The sequence below is a fragment of the Anguilla anguilla genome, unplaced genomic scaffold (assembly GCF_013347855.1).
Source record: "Anguilla anguilla isolate fAngAng1 unplaced genomic scaffold, fAngAng1.pri scaffold_147_arrow_ctg1, whole genome shotgun sequence".
NCBI lineage: Eukaryota > Metazoa > Chordata > Actinopteri > Anguilliformes > Anguillidae > Anguilla > Anguilla anguilla.
The window spans coordinates 2,442-27,284 of NW_023312663.1; the positions used below are offsets into that span (position 1 = coordinate 2,442).

Here is a 24,843-nt window from a genome sequence, read left to right on the forward strand (position 1 = left end):
TTACATATAAAAAAATATTAAGAAATATTACCAAATTAACAGAATGAAAAATGTCTCTCACTAAGTATTCACTTAACCCATAATCAAAAGTCCTGAACAAACGTGAAATACACGATGTAAGCCCACTGCAGACTGCGAGAGCTACTGGGAATATATAGCTTTTACGCAAGCCTTTGCGCGACACAAACGGAACCAGTGGAGACACCCTACGCGTCGCGTCGTGCTGCTTCGCCCTGCTGTTTACGCGACGCTTACGCGACGCGTGCGGTGGGTGCCCGGCGTAACAGTACTTCAACTACGCTTCAGTTACGCGCGTAATACGCGCGTAGTGCGCTCGCGGCCGATACGCGTGCGGTGGGTGCCCGGCTTTAGAATGGGCTTTACTGGAGGTCAGTGACTTTCAACATGGCACAGTCATAGGATGCAACCTTTCCAACAGTGTGGCAAATTTCTGCCCTGCTAGAGCTGCCCCGGTCAACTGTAAGGACTGTTATTGCGAAGTGGAAACGAGTAGAAGCAACGACAGCTCTGCGGAAAAGCGGTAGGCCACATAAGCTCACAGAACAGGACCGCCAAGTGCTGAATCGTGTAGCACGTAAAAATCATCTGTCCTCGGTTGCAACACTAACTACAGAATTCCACTAGGTCTGGAAAAACATCAGCACAGGAACTGGTTGTCAAGAGCTTTATGAAACAGGTTTCCATGGCTGAGCAGCCATACACAAGCCTAAGATCACCATGTGGAATGCCAAGTGTCAACTAGAGTGGTGTAAAGCACACCACCACTGGACTCTGGAGCAGTGGAAACAACATTCTCTGGAGTGATGAATCACTGTCTGGCAGTCTGATGGACAAATTTTGATTTGGTGGAGAAGAATTTGACTGGCCTGCACATAGCCCTAACCTATACCCATCAAACACCTTTGGGACAAATTGAAATTCCAACTGCGAGCCAGGCCTAATCGCCCAATCAGTGCCCGACCTCACTAATGCTCTTCGGGCTGAATGGAAACAAATCCCTGAAGCAATGCTCCAGCATCTAGTATAAAGCCTTCCCAGAAGAGTGGAGGCTGTTACAGCAGCAAAGGGGGTCAACCATATTAATGCCCATGGTTTTGGAATGAGATGTTCAACAAATACATATGGGTGTGAGATTCAGGCATACACATACTTTGGGAAATAAGTGTATCATACAAAGTAGAACTACAGTTATTCTAATTCCAGCTTAGTTGGTAGTAGGAAAATATTACTGTAAGTGATTCTGTGTGTATATGTTAGTGAGTGCGAGGGCTTGTGTGAGTATGAATATTATCACAGAGTGATCTATAGCTGACAGAGTGTACACAGAAGAAGAGAATGATTATGCCTTATGGTCATCACAGTGTGCCACCTGTGGCAGCTTTTCTCATACTGACGTCAGGACACTGAAGACATTTCAAGTGCACTACATCCTATGATGCCATTCCTCGGCACAAAGTTAGATTTTGTCCAAGCTCCTTTTAATTGTATTTATTCTTAGGAAAGAAAGTACTTGTGTGTCAGCAGCAAACAATACCGAAATAGAGTGAATCCACCGACAGACACCAAGGAAATAAGTAGGAAAGTAGGAAATAAATAGGAAATAAGGAAGACACCTAAACACATGGAGAAACAGAGTTAAGATAGACAACAGGATTAAGGGAGCAGCATGGCACAGGCAGCAGACGAAGGGAGGCGTCTGACCTTTCTGAAGCTGGCGAGTGGTGCACAGTCATTAAGCCTTCGCCCTGCCCTTCAGCACAGGCTAATACTGCATTGCCTGGACACACAGTGTGTGTTCATACTGAATCTCAGACAGACCTTTTTGTGGGAAATCATAGTAGACTACAATGACTCAGTTCCAGAGGACAAGCCTTGTGCGGTTTTGAAATGGAAAACCCAAAAAGAGGACTGTTTGGTAAAACAAGTGGTGGAGGAAAGAAAAGGGTCGACTTTCTGAAGATGTGCACACGTTGCCACTCCCTGCCCTTTGACCTCCGGTGTGCCTCTGAGCCCCCACCTTTCTGTCTGGGGGAGGACTGGACTCCAGCGGCCCTCTCCACAGGAGCCCTTGGCTCAGGCGACGGTGGGTGGGGGGGTCAAAGGTCATTGTGATGACAGGTCGCGCCTCGCTGCGAGAGTCCTGGCTTTCCTCGCAACCAAAACATTGGAGGAGAGGGGGGGCAGGGGCGGGGGGGATGGCAAGCTCATCTGGCCACCCCTGCCCCCCACCCCCTCGCCAGAACCCATGCAGATAAAAAGCTGAGGATCAGACCCCTCTGGAAAAACAGCGGTGGGATCACGGATCATCCTCATGAGATCACATGGCTCTTTCATCCCATCAAAAGCTTATTTACAGGGAATGTGGCTTCCTCCTGTCAGCAAGACCCGTGTCTGTTTGCCTATGCCAAACCGCCAAACTCCCGTTTCAGTTGCATGTTCCACTGTCCACACTTGTTTTCCTACCCCCCACCCCACAACCCTTCTCATGCCTTTCTGATACATGTCAGCCTTGTTACTCCACACCCTAAACACATACATGGCTCCTGTTACAACACAAACAGGTGTGAAAGCAACAAAACAGATTGGCTCCCTGGTTTTTTGGCTTCAGGGTTTTGCCAATCATGTTCCATTCTCACCGAATCGTTCCTTGAGAGGCTCCAGTGCCAATGTTCCAGAAAATATGAAACGGTTGCTCCCATTCCAGCATTTGTCCTGTAGCTGCGAGTCGTCTCAAAATTCAAAGAGGCGCTCAAGGCTGCAGCATAGTCTGGGGTGAAGGCTTTCACTGGAAAATATGAAAGATAATGTGACTTTAATATGCCTTATTTTTAACAGCCTTTGGAAGGGAACAGAATGACAGCAACACACACAGGGTGTAACGGAGAGCCAAATCTATAAGTGAACTTTACACAAAGACCCCAGAGAGCAAACGCTAAACAGCTCAGTCCATAAGGGAACCATTTAGACAGAATGCCTTTGCATTTCTACAAGCCAAGTGGCATGTAACAGTGTGCCAGCTAGACCCAGAGAACTCTGGAGGGAGAGCATGACCTCAGTCATGACAGATGTCCCCTTAACGTCCTCCTTTGCTCAAACAGACCATGGCCTCAATCATCAGAAATGTCCCCTTAACTTCCTCCTGTGCTCAAACAGACCATGGCCCCAGTCATCAGAAATGTCCCTTAATGTCCTACTGTGCTCAGACAGACCATGGCCTCAATCATCAGAAATGTCCCCTTAACGTCCTCCGGTGCTCAGACAGAACATGACCTCAGTCATCAGAAATGTCCCCTTAACGTCCTCCTGTGCTTGAACAGAACATGACCTCAGTCATCAAAGATGTCCCCTCAATGTCCTCCTCTGCTCAGACTAAAGTCCCTGGTGACACAGACTCCCAGTGCTGAGACTAGACAGACATGGGCTGTGACACTGCCAAATCACGCAGGCTGAGAATGGCAGCTTCTCAGCTGAGATCAGCGGGGCCCGCCCGCGCTGTACACGGCAATCGCAATCACTGCCATTTCTCAATCCTCTCTGATTGCTTTGGCCCCTGTCCCATAAGGAGATCACAGGACATTCTGGTTTCAGACACTGACCTGAAAGCTTACAGAGGCATTAGGGAGTCAAGAACAATCCACTTGATCTGGATGTGGAAATTGTTTGGATGTGATTTTCGGGATAAAAAGAAAACTTATTTAGACAGCCCTGTTGTCCATAATTGCTTTTTACACATACCGTTTGAAGTTGATTTGCAGCAAGGCCCAATAAGAACTGGCAAAATGAGATAAAATCAGTTGAGGTGGCATTTTATATTACAGTTGTCCCAATGGGAAGATAAAATGTACAATAGTACTTCAGTAACAATTTTTCAAAGGTTGTAAGTTTTCATTATAAATTAAAATCTTACAACTGAATTTAGCAAAAAAGAAAAAAGGTTTGATTTTTTCAATGAATTTCTCACCCACAGAGTAACCAATTTATGAATGCAACTGCACACTGGAACAAAGTCACAATAGTTTGGACTGTATGGGTTATGTATAGCTATGGGAAAATGACTTTTGTTCAAGCCAACACATAAGCCAACATAAAATCAAGTACCTCCAAGCATTCTGAGCAAAATCCAAGCATTGGTACAGGTGAAGTGATGACTGGACCACCACACCAGCCAACTCTCCCTCCCCATCACTCCTCTAAGCTCTAGGATATCATTTCAAATGCTGGGCTGAGAAAGCCTGCGTGCGCGTGTGGTTGGTTCTCATTACACCCATGTTTTCTTATTAGTGGTTTCGTGTTGTTGAAAGGCATTTTCATAATAGCAGCCTGTGGCACAGAGAAATTTTCCCTTCGATTTGGAAAATGAAGAAGAGAAAATCTGTCAGCTGAGACGGGATGGCTGGAAGAGACGCAAAGGTTTATTTTAGATCCAGGGAGAGTTCTCCCCTTCCATCAGTGCGGGGAGCTTGGGGGCTGCTTTCATGACGAATCTCTCAGTCGCTGTGGGAGCTGAAGACAAGGGCTGCCAAGAATCATCTAAAGTAAAGCTAATAAATCATTCTTTAGCATTCTGTATTCAATGATGGCAGATATGACTCATTTTACAAACTCACTTAGCTGTATTAAATTTGGAGCAAGTGCTCCTTTTTTAGATTCTCACTGAAATTTGGTGGTAACTGAAAGTTACAAAAAATGTTCTTGGCCATGAGCAGGAGACTGTGGCTATGCCTTGGACTGCACATAGTTTGGACTGTACATAGGTTGGACTACGCATGGTTTGAGCTGCACATGGATTGGTCTGCATATTGTTGAAACAGGTAAACAGTCAGTCTTGCTTTTGCAAACACACAGCACTTCACAGGTGGCACAGACAAAGCAACCACATAACTAATGAGATTCTGACTTCTGGTAGGCCTCAGGAGTCATTTTGATTTACAGTTCCTCTCAGTGGAGCAGCTATGAGACTTCTACACACAAACCTATTCATTCTTCACCACTCGTTATTCTTAAACCGGACATGAAGAATCAAAACTGCCCTTCACGCAGCTTCTGTGCCACTGCCTGAGAAGCAGCTTCAGGGGCTGTGGGATATCTCATTCTGCTAAATCACCAGGTTCTGATTAAACCCCAGTGAATAAACCCCATGGCCACAGCTTGTTAATGGCATGTACCCATTTATTCAGGACTGGCAAAATGAAACATTTTCTAAATTTCATTTTCATCACCAACACCTGCCTTTAAGACTTTTCTATCATGAAGATAGTATTCAATTCTATTTTCAAGATGGATGCACCATGTAACTACCAGAAGCTAATTTCATAAGGGCAACACCAGAAGAAATTATGATAAAACATTTCGACAGGTCAGTACAAATTCAGGTATGACTTTCAGTGAGACTCACAAGGGAAAATCAAGCTCTGGCAAACACTAACAAAAGATTCTGCTCAAAAGGAAAAAGCAAAAGGAATTTTTTTTTGTAAATATGGTTGAAGAGATCCAATTCAGTCAAATTGTAAACATATTGAATTCTGGAAAGTTTCACCCTGCCATGAATTAAAAATAGTTCACCTTGTTTGAAAACCCATTTTTCAACATGAATAAAAATAAATGCTAAATCCTGCCAAATCAAAATATACTGCAGTGGGAATTTACTAAATTTAATTTGCTAATTTAGGAACATATCCCATGTGTAGTTTATTAAATGAACGCCCAGGTGCTTCTTTCTGGACAACACAACATAAAAAGTAGTTTATGTAAATTTTGATCTAATTGTAGGTTTTTACTTTCAACCAGTTTTTCATTCAACCAATTTGGAATGCCTCATCACAACTGTAAATATGTTTCATGGTGGTGGCATCTTTGACTGACAGCATGATATTTTAGCCCATCATAACAAATAAATAAAATTAAATTTTTCACAGTAAACCCATGTAATTTATTGGGACAGTTATGTTCTACCAGGTAGCCCGTTAGTTTTACCTGAGACACGCACAGGGGAGGGAGGAAGAGAAAAGGTGAAAGTTAACACAAGGTGGATGAAAGAACACCATTGTAGCGGGAGTTACCATTTTCACCACAAATGTTTCATTTCAAGTTGGGTGGGCATGTACAAAATGTTTCCAGTATACAGCCATGACATTGTGAACTTTTGGCTCCCAATTAGCTGAACCTCTGTGTAAAAAATGCAATGATTCAAAGCAAAGTTCCGTATCTGCATACCAGTCCTTTCCACTCACACACAAGAACATTTCAGTGTCAGGACTGGCGCCCTCTGTTTGTTTCCATGTCAGCATACAGAAAATCTGTCATACAGAAAATCTCTGTGACAAGTTTGGCATAAGGACTTAATAAATGCAGATTTACAGTATATGATGTGGTATAGGACCACTACCCAAGTCTTACACATCTGGGTTCTTGAAGCAGTACGGTTAAAAAGGCAGTTAACTGCAGGGCATTCACATAATTTATTCAACTGCCAGCGAAATTGCTGTCTGCAAGCCATTTCACAGAGATATCGGCATTAAGCATGTGAATCCATCCCATAATGAAAACTGGTAGTGGGACAATATGTTCAGAGCGTATCCATCCTCCAGCTTTAGCTACACTCCATAAAGAGGAATTTTTTTCATCCATTTTCAGGATCTTGTATTTAATGAAATAATCCATTTACACCGCCAAATATAACATACACATTAAATTTATGTTTATTAAAATTTATTCATTAAATGCCCCTAAAAATATTCCATGTAATATTCCAATGCATCGCCTGGAATTCTTGTAACTTGCTTTGCTTATTGAATTTAAGATGACAAGTAATATTTGCCAATATTGCTGGAAAAATGTACGTACAAGTAGACCTTTTAAGAAGAAACTTTTCTAGCTTACATCTTGTTCCAAAAGCAATCTGCACACTTCAGTGCAAAGATGGTCACCCAAAAAATTTTGCCACAAAAACTACTGCTCAATGTCTCACTTGGAAGGTGGTAATCCTCACTGAACGATAGCTAACAGACCATAACACGGGGTACAGGGAGGCACCCTGTTATTATGCTATTATGTTATATGAAATAACATACTAAATACTTCACGTAAATTTGTGGGTTAAAAAAAAGAAAAGTGTCGAATATTTTTCAAGGACCACATAAACTGTATTCTGGGTTGGCACCATAAGCCATTTGACTCAAGATGGCTGCTGTAAGATATAAATTATGGGGGAAAGGCTGGCCGTGGGGTGGGGGTGGGGGATACATGGTTAGAGAAACATGTTAGACTTCAGTTATTTACGTACCAATGGCTGTTTCCAAGTTACTGCAATTGATCGCATTTTCTATTCCACCTCTTGGCATTCAGAGTAATCCAGGGGCCTGTGAGGTCTACACGTTTTATGGTGTGGTGTGGAAATAAACGGTGCAGTCTACTTTTTACTCATTTTTTAAGCTCAACGTCTTTTCCTGCGTTGGTAACTGTGGATTGCCTGCTCCTACCTGATGGGATTTCCACAGCTATGAATGTTACACATGCTACATGGGTTGTGTAGTGTAGCATAGTGTCCTGAATACCCTGCCTTTGCCTACAGTACTCCATTGTAAGCTATCCCCTTTTCTCTAAGCTAACCAGATCTGATATTCAGGAAAAGCCAGATTACATGAGATGGGCCTTATTACAGTGGACCACACCAGCCCTGACGGCTAAATAACACAAAATGATAAAAACCACCATTTTGGCCATCTTGGCAGGGCTCTGCTGGCAGATCCCTCCACACCACAGAGAAGTTTCACTGTGTGGTGCAGCCCGCCGCTCCCATCTTCTGTAGAGCTCACACAGAAGGGTGTGCTCTGAATTTGATGAGGTGGGATAATTCCCCCGACTGATCATATCGCTAAAGGAGGAATCCTCAGATCAAGACCAGACTCCAGAAAAAAGCCAGTCCACATATGGGACACATTTTTTACAAATCCTAATAAACTTTCATCTGTGGATCAGTCGGGTCCCGGGCACCCAGCCCCCTGAGTGAGTGAGCCCCCAACCCCCACCCCCCAAAAAGAATCTTAGTGCAGGGAGGCTAGTTTGGAGAGAATGGGGTAGGGTGTGGAGCGTGAACGGGTGAGGGAGAGTTGGATGGAAGGTTGCATTTCTCTCACATCATGCCCAGTGCAATCAGACGCCCAAGTTTACACTGAAGATACCCAGCTTCACCCCTTCAAGTGCACAGTGAACACTCTCACAGTCTGAAGGGTGTTTAAACACGGAACCCAATGAAGCTGTGTGTTCGGCGTTGTCGACGCATGAAAGAGGGGGTCGGGGGTAGGTGGGTGCAGATTAGTTATTCTTTTGCCAAGATTACTTAAACGTTTATTAAATTAAAGATCAGTACGACCACTGCCCCTCCCTTCCCTGTTTAATTCGATCAGAAAATCTGCTGACTGTGTGCTGCTCATGTGAAACCAATTTCAACCAGAGTTAAAAATCTGGAGCTGAGCTCAAAATAGCACAAGGGTGCATCTTCACCCTAAGGGAGAAGGCGATGCGGATGGAGAGTTGGGGTAGCTACACGGAGTGGGAGAGGGTCAGAGGTCCCGTAGGACCGGGATTCATTAGTGGGAGCCTGCGTCATGCGCAGAGCCAAAATGGAGACAAATGAAACACCCATAAGCAGCCCGCAGTGTTCATATGGGAAGAAACAGGCCTGTGGTGGAGTCATACGTCATGCTTCACACAGCCAGAGCCGCTGTGGCTATGCGGTGCAGACCCACCATCTGTTTGTTGCAGTGAATCTAGAGCTGCACATTCCCCTTCTTTTCCCCCGTCTGTGTATCGTCTTTAAAAAGTGTCATCAGTGCACATGATCATAAGTGCACCAAAGCCTTTATGGCTCGGGTGCATTTAACAAATGTACCACTTTCTCACCTGGCCAAGAAACATGACTTATGGTATGGTGCATTCTCCATACCTACCTGGGGTCTTTGCCAGCTAAGAGCAATAAAGGGCAATAAAGTTAGTTTTTAAATGTTAGCTTTTTTTAAACACTAGGTTCTTGTAAGGATTTCAGCGTAACCATTCTGAAAGGCTCGATACCCATTTTTGTGGGAATGTGCTCCATATGCAGTCCAATGTGCAAAACTCCCTGTGACACCATCACCGTGCAATCTGCTCCAGCTATTTATTTTTTAACCTTATTTTGGTCTGGCTTCCCCACTCTTCGTAATTCCAAAGCAATTTTAGGCCTGTCCCGTTGCTTTAGCATTTGAGAAGGAGCAGATGATCAACACATGTCCTCTGAAGCTCCTCCAGACTGCTGTCATTACTCGTCACTCGGTCCGCTGACCAGAGCTACGCGCACTTCAGCAGCTGGTGCCTTCCGACCACAGTCTGACCAGAAGAGCTGCTGCTGAGCTGTGAAACTGGCAATACCCTGCAGACTGAAACCCTCCTTTCTCAGGTGGCATCATTGCTAGCTATGCATCGACCAGGGGGAGTGTGCACTGGGATGGTCATGGACTGTGGACAAGGGTGTGTGTGTATCTGCACTGTGTATCTCTGGACATGCCTCCAGAGAGCCCACCCCTGAGGGTTTATGATGATGCAGAGAGACTGAAGCATGTTTGTTGAAATTCAGTTGCCACCGAAGGGATTTTCAACATTCCTCTTAATTTAAATTAAATTGACACTGAATAACAGGCTGGCAGGGCCACAGGAAGGGCAAATCCCAACACTACCCCATTTCTGACTGCTGCCGTCTTCTCTAAACAGTCCATAAAAATCCGTAACAGAGCACTGTCTGTACTCAGTAAATACTCACCATAAAAATTAATAGCACTGCTATTTCTGACTGTTCCTTTTCTCTGTAGGTACTCAAGAGTTCTTCCCATATCATCTACATTTCTCTTATGCCAGAGTGAGAGACAGCAGAGTTTGTCTGTGAGAGAGAGAAAGAGAGAGAGAGAGAGAGAGACAGAGGTGTTACCTCATAGGGTGCTGTTCTGAACAAAATAAACCCAGTCTGGCTGACTCAGGCAGGGGTCTGAAAGAACAAAAATAAAACCCATCAAATATGACTTCAAAAGTATTTGTCAATAGGTACCTGGAGTTCTTTTCCCTTAGCCCCTGTTCCCGTTAAAGATGACTTATTATGAGGTGCCGGTGTCTAATTTTAATTGTCATTTGGGGTTATTTCCTTTGGCTCTTAATAATATGCAGTAAAATATTTAATGAGGAAATTAGCTTGTGTGTGTCAATTTTCATATTTCAGACGTGTTATGAAAATCAGAACCAAGTGCTGGCATAATAAAATGCTATAAAATAAATTGAGATCATGCTCATTTTAACCTCAGTATAGGAAATGCTTTGCTAACAAATTGGATGCATTAACTGTGAAACCAAGTTAAAATTACAGAGCAAACATTCAAACTATGCCATGATATATCCTGGACTTTAATTGCCCTGTCAAGTGACCATAAATGTGGAACAACAGAACACAAAACACCTCATAAAAACCTGAAACACAGTGTTGCGCATTGCAAGCATGAATGCTGCACCAAAAAAGGATAAGCACAGCCAACTACCCCAACACTCTCAACTACTGCACACCATTACCCAACACTCTACGACCCAACGCGTCTAACCCAACATTCTCTACTATCCAATTCTTTCCTGAAGCTCCAGTTTCATATCATGTGTGTACTATATGAATGGCATGCAGTGCATTTGGACATTCATGTAAAAAAAAAACAAAAAAAAAACAAGACCTGTTGAACGTTGGGCCTGCTTTTCATCCGCACCATGTTAATCCATTCTGAAACTTACTTGAAGGCAATTAGCGCTGTTTACCGCTCAGGCTACGTACAGAAACCAGGCAGTGAAGTGAGAGCAAACAGCGTCTTCGTTCTGACAGAATGACGGGAGTACCCTCCTCTCCCAGAGGCCGGTGCTTTGATTCCTTTTGACGTCTATCCCCAATGCTGCCCGACCTGCTTAGTCACAACATGCTAACTAAAAATGGGAACGGAAGCCATACTCTGCGGTGCGCACACTGTCTCGGTCAGAGTGCCACGTTTCCGCGACGGGGGGGAGGGTCTGAAAATGGAAGCCACATCATCTTCCACGTAGACGATGACTTTATGTTTACTGCTGTCGGTGTGGGGAACCAATGGGCTTCAGCCACAACGCCATAGGTCCCGGGGCAATCTTCCTCTCTTGGGCTATGAGGTGGGCGGTTGTCTCTTCCATATCCTTGCCATAACATGCCAAAGGACAGAAATAGCTGACCCTTCCATCCGCTCAAATTAAACCTTACAACAAATAACGGTTTAAAAAAGAGGTGCAGTGATTGGTGCGTGGAGGGGGCGAAGACATGCGCTTTTTGCTGAGGTCTCTTTTAATTGGCTCTACACTGCCTCTATACATGACAGAGCTATAAATGGAGAGGAAGCACTCAGAATTAGAGGATTTATTAAAAGATCACCTCCACTTTCTGGTAAATGGCTGACTTCATTAACACCATCCACTATTTGCAGTTTAGATCACCGCTGAAGGATTTTACTGGTGGCAGTGCTCCTCCTCTAGCTGGCCATGAATACCAAAAACTGTGTGTGGTTCAGATTGTGCATTTATTGCCCTAGTTTTTTCCTGTTTGCAGTTTTCATAATTATGGTTTGGAAGCAGAAGTGCAAATGACCTTCACCGGAAGACTCAGGAGAAACCTTGGTGGTGCTGTGGGCTCATGGTAGGCAGGGAAGGCTTGTATTTCCCTATTTCCACAGTTTTATCCAAAAAAGATTTTTGTTATATCCCATTTTTGAATGACCAATCATATTTGTAGCTTGCCGTTGCAGCATCCTCGATCAGTTTTGGAGAGGGCAGGCACGAATGCTCTGCCAACTGCTGCATATGTCCACAGTGCAGTCCCTGGCTGAGCAGCACAGCCAATGTATTGGGGATTGCCAAGTCACGCACAGCTGGCATAGGCACACCGCGACGCTCCCTGATCAATCAGCAAAGCTGTTCTTCATAGCTGCGTCATGGACCAACCCTTCCCTGAGCACAGCGTGCTCGTGACCCACTGGCCTGCGGGGCTGCTGGTCTTACTTACCGCTGGGACAGTCAGGATTTCATATGAACTGAGACTGAAACCACTCTCCCTCAGCCATACCTGCGCTGCGCCACACTTAAGTTACAGACAAAATCACAACAACACCTAACTTAAATGCTAACTGGAGCAGTTTGCTATCTTGGGGCATTCCGCTTCCCACTGGCGCAACAGCGGGGGGTTAACTATAAAGAGGAACCCGGAGGCTGCGAGAACTGCGGCGAACGTTGGCAGTGCCAGCTACTGGCAAAGTTTCCTTGGAGATATTCTCAGGGAGGGCAGAGCCTGGGGCTATAGGAAACCTGCGAGAAGAACGAAAGGCTGTTTCTGTCTTTTTAGACCCCTCAAAGAAAACAGCATTTCAAGGAAGACCATTCCCCCACCCCCACTCAAAAGCTCTCTTTTACACTTTACATATGTTACATTACATTCATTTAGCAAACGCTCTGATCCAGAGAGACTGACAGTGAAACACATAATGAAATACTTAATACCCTTTTTGATTTTTCTACACCCCAATAGATAATAATAATGAGAAGCCAGGCAGAAACTGAGGGCTGGTTGCAGTTGCTGGTATGCTGAAATGATGCTTTGTGTTTTCACATGAAAAACTTGTCAAGGGCTGAAGTCAACATAGGCAGGAAATTCCAGACAAACAAAGAACAAACCAGACGAGTGATGTACTTCTGCTGTGCATTTCAGCTGGTCGACTGGAATCCTTTAGACTCTGCTGTGTTCATCTCGCTGACATCTTTGATTATCCCAAAATAAATGAACATTCACTGGTTGATAGCAAATATGCAGTATCGACAGGAATCTTTTTCTGCGGTAAATCATTATTTTCAAAGGTACACCGCAGCAGTCTCTCCCAAGCGCCTCAGCTGTAAAGGGACTCGCTAGGCTTGGCGTTACAGTCGCAGGACCGAGTCCCTCCTCGGCTATGTCATCAGTTGGCTGTGACCAGGCGTTCGTGGTGGCGGGACACGGCTGTGCTCCGTCTGCTAAATCAGTGGTAACCAACCCTGTTCCCGGAGATATACCATCCTGTAGGTTTTCATGTCAACCTTAATTTGGCACGCCTGACCTGACTCTACTAATTAGCAGCCCAGTTCAGATCTTCAGGTGTTGAATGAGTTGTGCTTCATTAGGTTGGCGTCAAAAGTCATCAGTTTAAGTCATGAAAAGTCATTCGATTTTAAGTCATCAGTTCTGACATTGATCACAATGAATTATAGGAAATGTATTTTTGGAGATGATTAGCCTGAGAAAACAAAACAAAAAAGAACACGAATGAATTCAGAACTGAAAAAAACAGATAAGCTCAAAGCTTATTAACAGAGACTTTTTCCAGACACTACAAAGAAAAAAAGCATAAAGTTTCATATGAATGTCTTCAGTGATGAACCTGAAAGTCACCAGACTTTAGAGTCGTCAGCGAATCAAGGACTGGACTCTTCAGTGAACTGGTTCCAGTCCCCGACAAACTGGTGTCTCCACAGTGGACCCACACCAGTCCACAAAAGACACTTCAACGTGAATCCATCCCAGTGCACATCATACTGGCCTCTACACTGCTCCACACCACAAACTGACCCTTTAGGGTAAAGCCAATCTAGTCCCCAACAGACTGAAATAGGAAGTAAAGGAATTTGTATTGGTATAAAACTTTGGTATAACACAAGTAATTTTGTGGAGATTACCCAATTGTATTTGCACCTGATGTTGCTAGTATAGTATTCACGCCATGCAAACACAATGGGATAATTTGGATTATCCCAAAGTGAAATGCCCCTTTAAGACAAAGCCTCCGCTACTACCTGCTCGAAAGAAGACCTTAGGTGTACAAAACAGGGAGGGACACCAGGTGGAACACCACTGAGCTGGAAAGGACAAATGCATCAAACAAAGAGGAGAAAGATGTATGCAGATGGGAAAAGAGACGGAGCAGATCAGTGTTACACAGAGATCCACAGACAGACTTCAGCAGCTCCTTCCTTAACTTCTCTGAAAGCAGGATGTGGAAGAGTCCCAGAGCATTCAGCGGCCATGGCTGCAGTGCATTACACCCAACCACATTACTCACACTTCACAGCGAATGCAACAAACAGAGGCTAGCATTAGGTAGCCAAATGAATTCATTTTTATTTTGGGAAAGCGGATGGGGAAAGCGGGGGCAGGGGGCGGAGCATTTTGCTGGAGGATTCCGCAAAAAACAATGAAGAAACACGCCCTTAAAGGCCTTGTTAAAAATGCCCACACAAGAAGAAAGGTGCAAATATTAATTAATTTGCAACCTCCTCTTCACACTCACTGTTGTCTCCTAGAGCAACCGAAAATAAGTAGCCCACAGACCCCCCCTTTTTAATCAATTTCACATTACTAAAATAATTCTCTGAGAAAAAAAGTACGTCACCACATCAGATAAATGATTTCAGATTATTGCCTTTCAGTAGACAAAAACATTTAACAGTCTTCACCCACATACACCCCTTCCCCCCAATTCCACAGGACTTCCGATATTTTCTCAAATTTAAGAAGGATCATGCATTATGAACGAAACTTCATGCTCATGTGTGTGAAGACCACAGAGAGATAGTCTATGTTGAAGCGGCATATTGTGTGCTGCCGCACACAGTTTAAAAGTTTCATGATTTAATAAATCAGGAAATTTGTCAACATTTCTACCAAGCAGACGTTTCTACTTACTTGATACCACCCCTTGGTTAATGCTGCGCGAGGAACATTTCTATTGTACCCTAATGCCACAAGCAGATGCAGTCAATCAAAGAACATCTGCGTATAAGAAAAAACATTCAGACACCGTAACATTTAAATCTCTGCAGAGCCATCTTTATTTTATGTTCAGACAGCATAGGCCTACACAACTCTGCAACAAGACAAAAGAAGCTATTAGAAACGTTTTTAAAAAAAGCCAAACCACAGAAGAGCCCAAGATTTCAGATCTTTAATCCTCAAAAATATTGTCTTATTTCAAGTCATGTGGTCAAAATTAAAACAGGAAAACTTTAAGAGCTGGAATTAACAGTTGTACGCGTAAGAAAAATAATTCAGATCTAAAATATTTGTCTAAAATTACAAAATAACTTAGTGGGCTATTTATGATAATTACAGAAGATTTTCTTGTATAACTTCAGGATTTTTCAGGGGGGGGGGGGCTTTCTTTATGAACTAATTGAAATGAAATATGAAAAGTTATAACAAATTTTGTCCAGCCATGTTTACATGGATCATGTATAGTTACCAGTGTATTAATAAGGTAACACACATTATGTTTGTGATGCAGGCTATTATGCTTAAAATTACAAATGCTTGTGCCACTTTGCTTTGCCTATTGTAAAGGCCATTACATATAAACATAAATGCAATTAAGTAAAAATTAAAGAGTCAGATCAAAAAAACTCCATATCACTGTAAGAACACATGCATAACCATAAGAGAAACATTACATCAACACCACAAATGATACAAAATTATGATTTCCATGAATTTATAAAAAAATGGAAATTGTACACTAAAGCTCCAGTAGGCTTTAATTCAGTGCATTCGAATTAAATAAGTTATCAAATCATGAATTTCATTCACTATAGCATACCCTCTTTATTGAATTACCCTAATTTCAGTATTAGGCTACATTTGACCACCCATAATTTCTCAATGTTTATTTTTTCCCTTTTATCCCAATCACCCCCCCCTGTCCAAATGCAACATATCTATTCTTCGACTCCACACAGTGAGAGGGCGGCTCTGGTTTTTATAATACAACAATTACTGTGAGTGAGACAGCAAGACACGCTTTCTCTCTGGAATAAACAAGCTGAAAAGGTGCTTGCGGTCAGGATGAACCACACTGTGAATAGGCATACACCAGAGGAAATACAGAACATATATTTCATATATCGGCTGGGGAATGTAGCTAATACAACGTGTTATTTAGGACAACGCAATGCGTATCTAATCCTCCTTACAAGCCCCCGGCCCAATAAAGGTTTCAGTGTGAAGAGAGCACAGTCCATCCATCTCCTGTAGATATTCTGGGACTTAATACGATTAATCGAGAGTGGTACAAGTGAAAGTCGTGTGACTGACAGCACCTGATTGGCCAGCATTTGTTCAATCCACCAGAACGGCGCAGTGGGCGCACGTGATGAGATTTGTCAACAGAGACATCCCATTCTGGTAACTAATATGCTCTATAAAGACAGTAGAGCTAGCCGTGTCAAGACACCCCCTGGAGTCAAAAACCTGTTGATTCACTGGCATGGAGAGGGAACTCCTTTAAATTGACCTAATTGAAAACATAAAGAATATGTAATAGCAATACTCCAATAAATATATAAATAGACTAGAATGAACAAAAGAGGAGTGGACCAGTACACACAATAAATTGCTATACGTAGCCGTCTAGCTTACATAAAAAGCATGAGACCTATTAAGGTTTAACCTTATTTATATTCTATTTAGACGTAGGATCAGCACACTATCCACGCTTTCCGGGGTGCAAAACGCAAGAGCACGCTAAAAACCGGTGCCTCCTGCCTGGAGAAGCTGTTAGATGAATGTTAGGGGTATAATTACATTCAGTCGCAGTGGAATTCCTTCACTGTTCAGGCCTTTATCGCCTTTCCTTCGAGAGCATTTCGGCGCACGCCCAGGGGAAACAGAGCAGAGGTGAGACTGTACCTCTTTCGTCGTAGCGAGGTCAGGAATTAATGTCAGGAATTAATGCAACAGGCAATGTGGGTCGTGTTTTCCCGCGTGTTTTCAATTGCGTTCCCAAATTGGGGGAAAGCAGACAACTAGACGACTGCGAAGATCGCCCTTTATCTATCGAGGTCGCGCCTTTCATAGACAGTGTCATAGAGAACGACTAATCATTTGGAATCAATCATTTAAACGCAATCTACGTAAAACAATCGTATTTTTTATTAAGATGCAAAATTTAAATTGCTTTTTTGCTTGATAATTATTATTCAAACAGCATAGACAACGTATGCTCGCAGGCATTGTTATGTTCCTCTTGAACACAAGTGGATGAACATTAATTAAACATCAATTTCACTAACCTTTCCAGACAGTGTACATTTGGCTAGAATATTTTTTAGAGGTGGGTAGCCAAGACTGCTGAAAAAGCTGAAAAACTAACGTGTGCTTAACTGTAAGGGTTATTTAAAAATAGGTAGACTCAAAATATACACATATACAAAGTTCACATTATCACTTAACATAGAGCCTATCGCCGTATGTGCCAAATATGCGTCCACGTTATTTTAATTAATTTTCACTGTAACATAATTTAGCAATATTTCCGTAAAACCGTGTGTAAATTTATGTGTAATCAGAAACTAACAAATAGCCTATATTCCGCCGGATTTATCAAACACTCAAAAACACAAATTTTTCGTATCCACGTGCGTATGTTGACATTACCAATCAAACGTAAATGAAAAGCAAGTCTGCAATTGGCATAAATTGACGCCCTAAAATATCATAAAAGTGGTTTGGAATTCCATTGTAGGCATGACAGAGAAAAGGAGAAAGAATAATAAAAAAAATTATTTGAAGTGGAGATTGAAGTACTGTTAATGGAAGTACAAACCAAAAACATATTTCATTCAGTAGCTTAGTGTAAGCATAAGTGTCAGTGCTGGGAAAGACTAAAGCCTGGCGAGATATAGCTGTAAACCCTGGCTAAACGAAAATTGTTTGACCAGAAACTAGAGGCAAAGAAGACAATCTCAATTTCTAATACTTCTGCACCCCATTTATAGAAAACTTCGTTTGTGTTTTATGGAATTTATATTCAATTGAAATTAAGTATTAGATTAATAAGCATTACGCAAATGAAGCATCGCCTATTTTAACGTTGAATCCAATTGCGATTTTTACACAATAACTTTAACAATTATAATCTAACGACGACAATTTATTAAAATAAATTTGATACTCTTAAAAAAAAAGGAATAATAAAAGCACAAATGCGCAAAACAAGCTTTACAACCGTGTTTTTTTTTATTTACAAATATGAACAGTTCAGAGCACTCGTGAAATCTTTTCTGATCCTACCAAAAACTGACATACGACAACTTTGGTAAATCCTACATACTTTTTGTAAATGCATTTACGAACGATTTATGATCTAATTCGTTCGACTCATGTCTGATACCTGAGGCCCAATAAACGTACTTGCTTTAAGCCTCCACTTCACAGCATACACGTTTTCATTTGGGTACGCGTTTCATTTTTAAAAACAATATTTATAATTATTTGGCTGAATGTGAGCCGCAGTTTGTTCATCATTGATTTCGTCTTTGCTAAACAAAATCACAAATATTTGCGATTTCGTCATATGGTAAGATAAAGAAGACAAGGTCATATAGAAGGAGAAGGTCGAAATGCATTGCATTTAGCACTTCGCCTCTGCCATTTAGGTTCCGGTTCGCGCAATATATCCACGTGACAAACGGTACACAATTTTTACTCACCCCTCTATGGTCGTCTGTCAATCAAATAAAATGTTCTCATATGAACATGAAAAAGCAACCTTGTTTCCCTAGGGAACAAAACCTTACGCTTGTGAAAGGAGGACTGGCTTTCGCTGAATGTAATTAGCAAAGACGTACAGAGACAGCAACGCATAAACATACAGGCACCTTTTCAGCTCAATAGTCGGCCCGTCATATGCAATCACGGGGAAAGTGTGTCGGTGTGAGTCTAAGGATGTGTTTGAGCAGCCTGGCTGGTTCGCATTTGTTCTGCTGGAGCGTGGGCCCTCCATGCATGTCCCGTGTGTAATGTATACATTCATCCCTGCCAAGCAACGCGCGTTAGCCTATAGGCTACTACGCTAACAACAAGGCCACAGTGCTGTGCCGTGTATTAACACATGTCCTTGACTGCAGTAAAATAATGAAATGACAGGTTATTTGCCAATATATGTCCTAGTAGCCGGCGGACTAGTGTTTGTCCCATCTTCAGTACACAGTGCCACATCGTCTTTATTTCATTCTACTGCTTGGACACACATAGCCAAGAATGAACATCCTATTGCATGGCGAGTTGCTCTTCACCACATAAGCGGGTGTCTCTCCTTAAAACTCTCTCAGAGACTGGTGGCAGGATGTGTTTGAGGGAAGCAAATTTGTGTTGCACCACGCTTAAACCAAAAGGAAATAAATAAACACTGCGGGCACAGCCGATACCAAAAAACTACTGTTCATGAGGGTGTTATTTATATGGCTTAAATGCAACCATCCAGTATAAATTTATTATAATGCACAAGAAGCAAACAGCTGAACAAAAAACAGTGCAGAATTATACTTCCCAAAATGAATGTATTCACACTTATTTAGAGCAGGCGATCTTGAATGGGATGGCAGGGATATTAAATATTCAGAATGTAAAGTATATGAAACAAGCTTAATTCAGTTCATTGTTACATCATCATTGGATAGGGCCTATATTGGAAGCATTGTTGTGGGGCATTTGGAAAATATAAATGTTCTCATCAGAGCTGTAATAACAGAGCTTGTGGATTCAACATTTCAGGATTAATTCCTTTCAGGTGCATAATTTCAAAGTAGACAATGCACAAAGGAAGTTTCCTGCAAATTTATCACGGAATACACAGTGAATTACAGTAACAAATAAAATAATTACAAATCGTTACCATTCAGAATCTACAAAATCAGCTATTGACAGTTTTTCTAATGAACCTTACTAACACTAGTCTAAATAGTTGAATGTAGGCTATATGATTTTGATTAGCATTACCATTATTATTATCTACATATTGAATTATAATTAATTCTAACTTTGATTTCCCTAACAAAATTCCAGTGCAGTTTAACACTGTGTAAAAAAAATGACTCTACAAAACAAGACATTTAAATGGTAATTAAATTTTTAGAAGCTTTGGCGACACATTTTGTACGTACCATGACAAGAAAACAGCAGACAAAAATCAATCAACAGTGGGTGTTCAGTGAATTGTATGACTAATGCAAGCATACATCTATCAATACAAAGATGGAAACATGCACCTTTCACCTCGGTGACCTCTGATCTATTCAACATATCAAGCATGACTCAAAAAACATTGCCTTGGGGGTAAACTAATCTGATTTACTTGAGCATTTTATTTGTTCCTCGTGCCAGCCTTTCACCTATAACTTGAAACCATGACAATAAGCGTATTAATGTGTATATCGGCACTCAGGAGCCTTTGCGTTCGCCAACATCATTCGGTCATACAAGTTTAAGTGACACGGGACAAACTTTAGCGCGGGGTCCATTTGTTTTCAGCGGGATCGCTAAATCGTGTTTTTTCCAATTCATTGGCCATATCGCATGTTATCGCCACTTAAATTAAGTAGGTTCATGCCAGGACTGGCCCGTCTCGAATTTAGGACAAGATTTATTTGAAGCTGAAACTATCTGCTAGTCATCATTATCTCTGCATGGTAATTATCTGTTGCATTTTTCTATTAACGTGAGATTAACCAGGCTATTTACAGAAACGAGCGTGTATATCCATGGCCTGCCCTTCTGATTCAGACTGCGTGTTGTTTTTACACCACATGCAGAATATGTTCGACACCTTCATTTGTTTCATTTTGCATTTTGTAAAGGCGCTTTTATGAAACACACCAATTTACACTGTTATCAAATCTGAAAAGAACTAGAGATTAATAATCATATTTGCAACTATTACTAATTATAAACTGCTAAAAGAAGTACGCCATTAACGATAAAAAAAACGTCAATTTTGCAAAAAAAAAAAAAAACCTTTATAAAAATTATTTTTTTATTAAGATGTACAGGTATTAGTATAATTAAAATATGCAATAATAATAATAATAATAATATCCTATTGGTAATAATAATGAAAAGTAGCAAAGTGTTTAAATAATTATAAGTATCTAATTATTGACGACAGACATTGGAAGCTATTATTATTAATGGACGCTTCATTATTAAATGTAGTCTCTCATTTCTGAATAAAGAAATTAGTGGTTCCGTTTGAAACAGAGCCATTCTGGAACTCTGGCATCCTACAAGGCTGAAAATATCTGGATTTATTTCAAGTAAAAATGAAATGCTGGTGCAGCAACATTTTTTTTCTGAAAACACATTCAAATCACATCCATACTACTGCTGATAATAACAATAATTATGATTATTATCGTTATTGTTTTTATTATCATTACTATTATTAGCCTATTATTATATATTATATTATTATTATTATTAGTAGTAGTAGTAGGCCTAGTAGTATAAGCAGTAGTAGTAGTAGTGACAATACTACATAATAAATAAATCTTCATAAAAGCACAAATCCGATTATTACTTGATTTAAGGTTATCAGGTCAGGTGTGTGTCAATAAAATATAAAATAGATATCCGTGAAACGATATCTAACTTTTGGGAAATTATATCGAAGAGGGAAATAAATCAAGAAATTGCTCAAGTAGCCAACATGAAGATAAGTTTATCTTTGTGCTGACCGAAAATACTCCGAAACAGCATCATGCAGGCTGCAGGCTAAAAGACAGACGAGAGATAGACAACGGGCGTCATTTTTAAAAGGACGATCCAGTTTGATGATTACATTTTCTGTTTCCTGGGACAAACAGTCAACACCGAGGACTGAGAAGTAAAATTTAAAAAGTCGATAGCTAGCTAGTAGTAGGGATTAACGGGGAATTTGATAAGCGCTTGTTATAAAGCCACAAGACTAAAGTCTGTGAGTAAAGTCAACACACAATCAAACCCTCCTATGCACCCCACTGCAAATCACCAGTCCAAGGGTGGGACTATGCGATGCACATACTGATATTTTCAGTCTGAAAATCAGACGAAATGAAAATGAAAATTTATTCAAAACGACTGTGAACGTTTTCATGCAATTATTTAGTGTCAAGTTTTTAAATGGGACATTCCTTGTTTCATTATATTGGCTGTATTTGGAACTTTCAGAACGGCTTATTTCTGAGGATTATATTATATCAAATCAAATGAATCAAACTATCAAATTCAACTTAATGACTTGTATGTAGAACGGCAAATAAACTTAGCCTATATTTATGATTTCAAAGAGAATTTCGTTATCTTTTTCCTTATATAATGCAATTATCAGTACAAATAGATAACTATTTAATTGGCCTCTGGACGTTTCCATCACGAACACAATATTAAATCAAAACTGTAATTAAACGGTCTGGTCCTTTCATCGGTGCAGTCGTACCAGGTAGTGACGTTTTAATATCTTTTTATCGGAAAAGTGAGGAAGATTGGCGCGCTAAAGCTTGTAGATATACTTTGAAAATTAGGTGCAGGTGCGGGTGGCTGGTACTGGACACTAGTCAAGATAAAAATTTCCAGACATCGCTCAAAAAGAGACCGAAGTCAATTTGCAATTGTCCTCAATGGTGAAAGAATTTAAGCTGCTTTTAAGTTACAGAGAACCTTTCTACTGTACTGTTTTGGCCAGTGTGCGGACAGTGTTCTTTTCTCTTGACATTTGCGTATTGCCAATTAGAACTCATACTTCAGGTCACAATAGGCCTATTTACCTAACTGTTGTCATTGGTGGTGTCTACTTCTGTCCTTTTACACCAGGCGGTTATCCGCATCAGTAGAGTAAAGAACAAAAAACGAATTTTGTAGCAGCTGACAGCTGGTGCTTCTAGGGCGACTTGTACGTTCCGGCTCTGCCATCCATCACCTGCTTATCCGAAGATGGGAGTAGGCCTACTCACTGGGAATGTACATCCAAGCTCAAATTGCACTCGCTTCGCCAGAAGATTACGCTCCAATTCCACCATGACAGCATAGACGACAATAATTTCCAACGTCCAGGGGACACTTGAGAACTTTAGAATTGGGAAGGGTGTTATGAAATCAGAGTTGCCAGTTGCAATGACAAGTTTTTAAAATTACCAGCATCATGGTATTAGGTCCCATCATCCTTCATTCCAACTTTGATACGATCTCCAACGTTGGCAGCTAAGACTATAATCGTTACCTCAAATATAGCCTCTGGAACCTTGCAAACCTAAATGTTGCGTTTACACTCATTTACGAGATTAATTTTAATTTTTGTATAGTTACAAAGTACAGTGGGATTAGTTTTATTTGCACTGCAGTCAAACAAAAAATCACTTCAGAACCGAATGGGGATGCTGCGGGACTTAAGTTAAGTTATAGCTTTTTGCAATACTGCCCATTGTATATAACAAATTGTTTATTTTTACGGACCCTGCTTAATTGCTATTGTTTTTTTTTTTTGTTTTTTTTGACACGTCACTTAAGTGGCTTCGGTCAACCCAATATTGTACACATTGTAGTGCGATATGGGAAAAGTGGTCTGGGCTATATTTCCTATAGCCTGCATTACGTTCCCCACATTAAATAATATTTATGTTACCAAATGTTGATACCATTTGACTGACCGAAGGCACCATTTACCGTCAAGCGGGGCGGATACCGCAGGGAGAAAGACAAGATTTGGTCCCGACACCGGACTACCGACTTAATTAGGCGTTAAATGAGTGGAGGGTTGGCTTATTATGTGGCACCAGCAGACAGGCTATGATAATCACAAACAATAATGGCAAGAAAAGTATTATCCTCGTCAATGAATGTACAAACGGAAATGTTTCCCCCTGTTTATTTCAGTTACCTGTCTTGGATTCTTCTGATTCGAACAGAGAAAACTGACTTCCTATCCCATGGTTTCTGGCCCTCAGGAGGTAGTTGGTGATTTATCTTCAGCTGATCAGCATACGCGCAAAGGGTTACACCTACAGAATTGTAACCTATAAATAAATAATACCACTTAAAAAATAAGAAACTTGAGGTTGAAAAACAAAAGAACCTTTCAAAGTCCAACCAGAGAAAAACATCACAATGTAATTAGCCTACTGCTAGCAATACAATTACCATTAATACTACTACTACTACTACTACAGTAGTGCCACACTAAAAATGTATATACGACTGCTACCATCTATACTATGACACCTAAATAATAATAACAATAATAAAAATAAGTCAACATAGTAATTATAATAAATATAATTATAATAATCGCTCCCTCATTGAACCCCACCAACCCAGAAAATCCTAAAAATATTTACTATGCTCCAGCATGTCACAATACTATGTATCAGACTGAATTATCTGGCCTACCTCGAACTGTAGTTGGTTTACCAAGACACGAAATGTTCTAATTTGGTATTTATCTTTCTCAAATATGAACTGAAACTACGACGCCCGGGCATCTCGCAACTGGGCGCCACGCCAAGAAGAGGTGTCACCACGCACGTGAAGTAGCATAATAATCATTAGCTGTCATTTTTCAGAACGTGATCATTGGTCTCATCAGGGCTATTTTCAATTTGAACTGAACAAGGGCCCAGAAAAACACACATACAACACTGTTAATGGAGACGGAAAGATATTCAGACAGACCAGTAGCCTACATTTAGCGCAATAAAAAAGATCTGATATATCTAGCTTGGACAAAGACTCATAAGAGAGCATCGTTAGCCAACCATTAAATTCGCCGCGCTCCAATCAGTTACATTGTCCATTCATATCCCAATTATACTAATGTCATGTGTTGTATCTCCCACATATTTACAAGCACATTTCTTCTTCTGGGCAGAGATCTGACCTCAGCCATTAATACTTTCGACATAATGACAGAAGAGATGTCCTTA

At 41.2% G+C, this 24,843-nt stretch overlaps 1 long non-coding RNA gene across 1 annotated transcript; it reads right to left on the bottom strand.

The window, feature by feature from the left end:
* Positions 1–2,556: 2,556 nt before the first annotated feature.
* Positions 2,557–23,874, bottom strand: LOC118219424. Its single transcript, XR_004763765.1, has 3 exons — positions 23,802–23,874; positions 9,815–9,931; positions 2,557–2,806 (listed from the first exon to the last, which is right to left on the bottom strand). It is a non-coding gene; the product is annotated as an uncharacterized LOC118219424 (long non-coding RNA).
* Between the last annotated feature and the right edge of the window lie 969 nt (positions 23,875–24,843).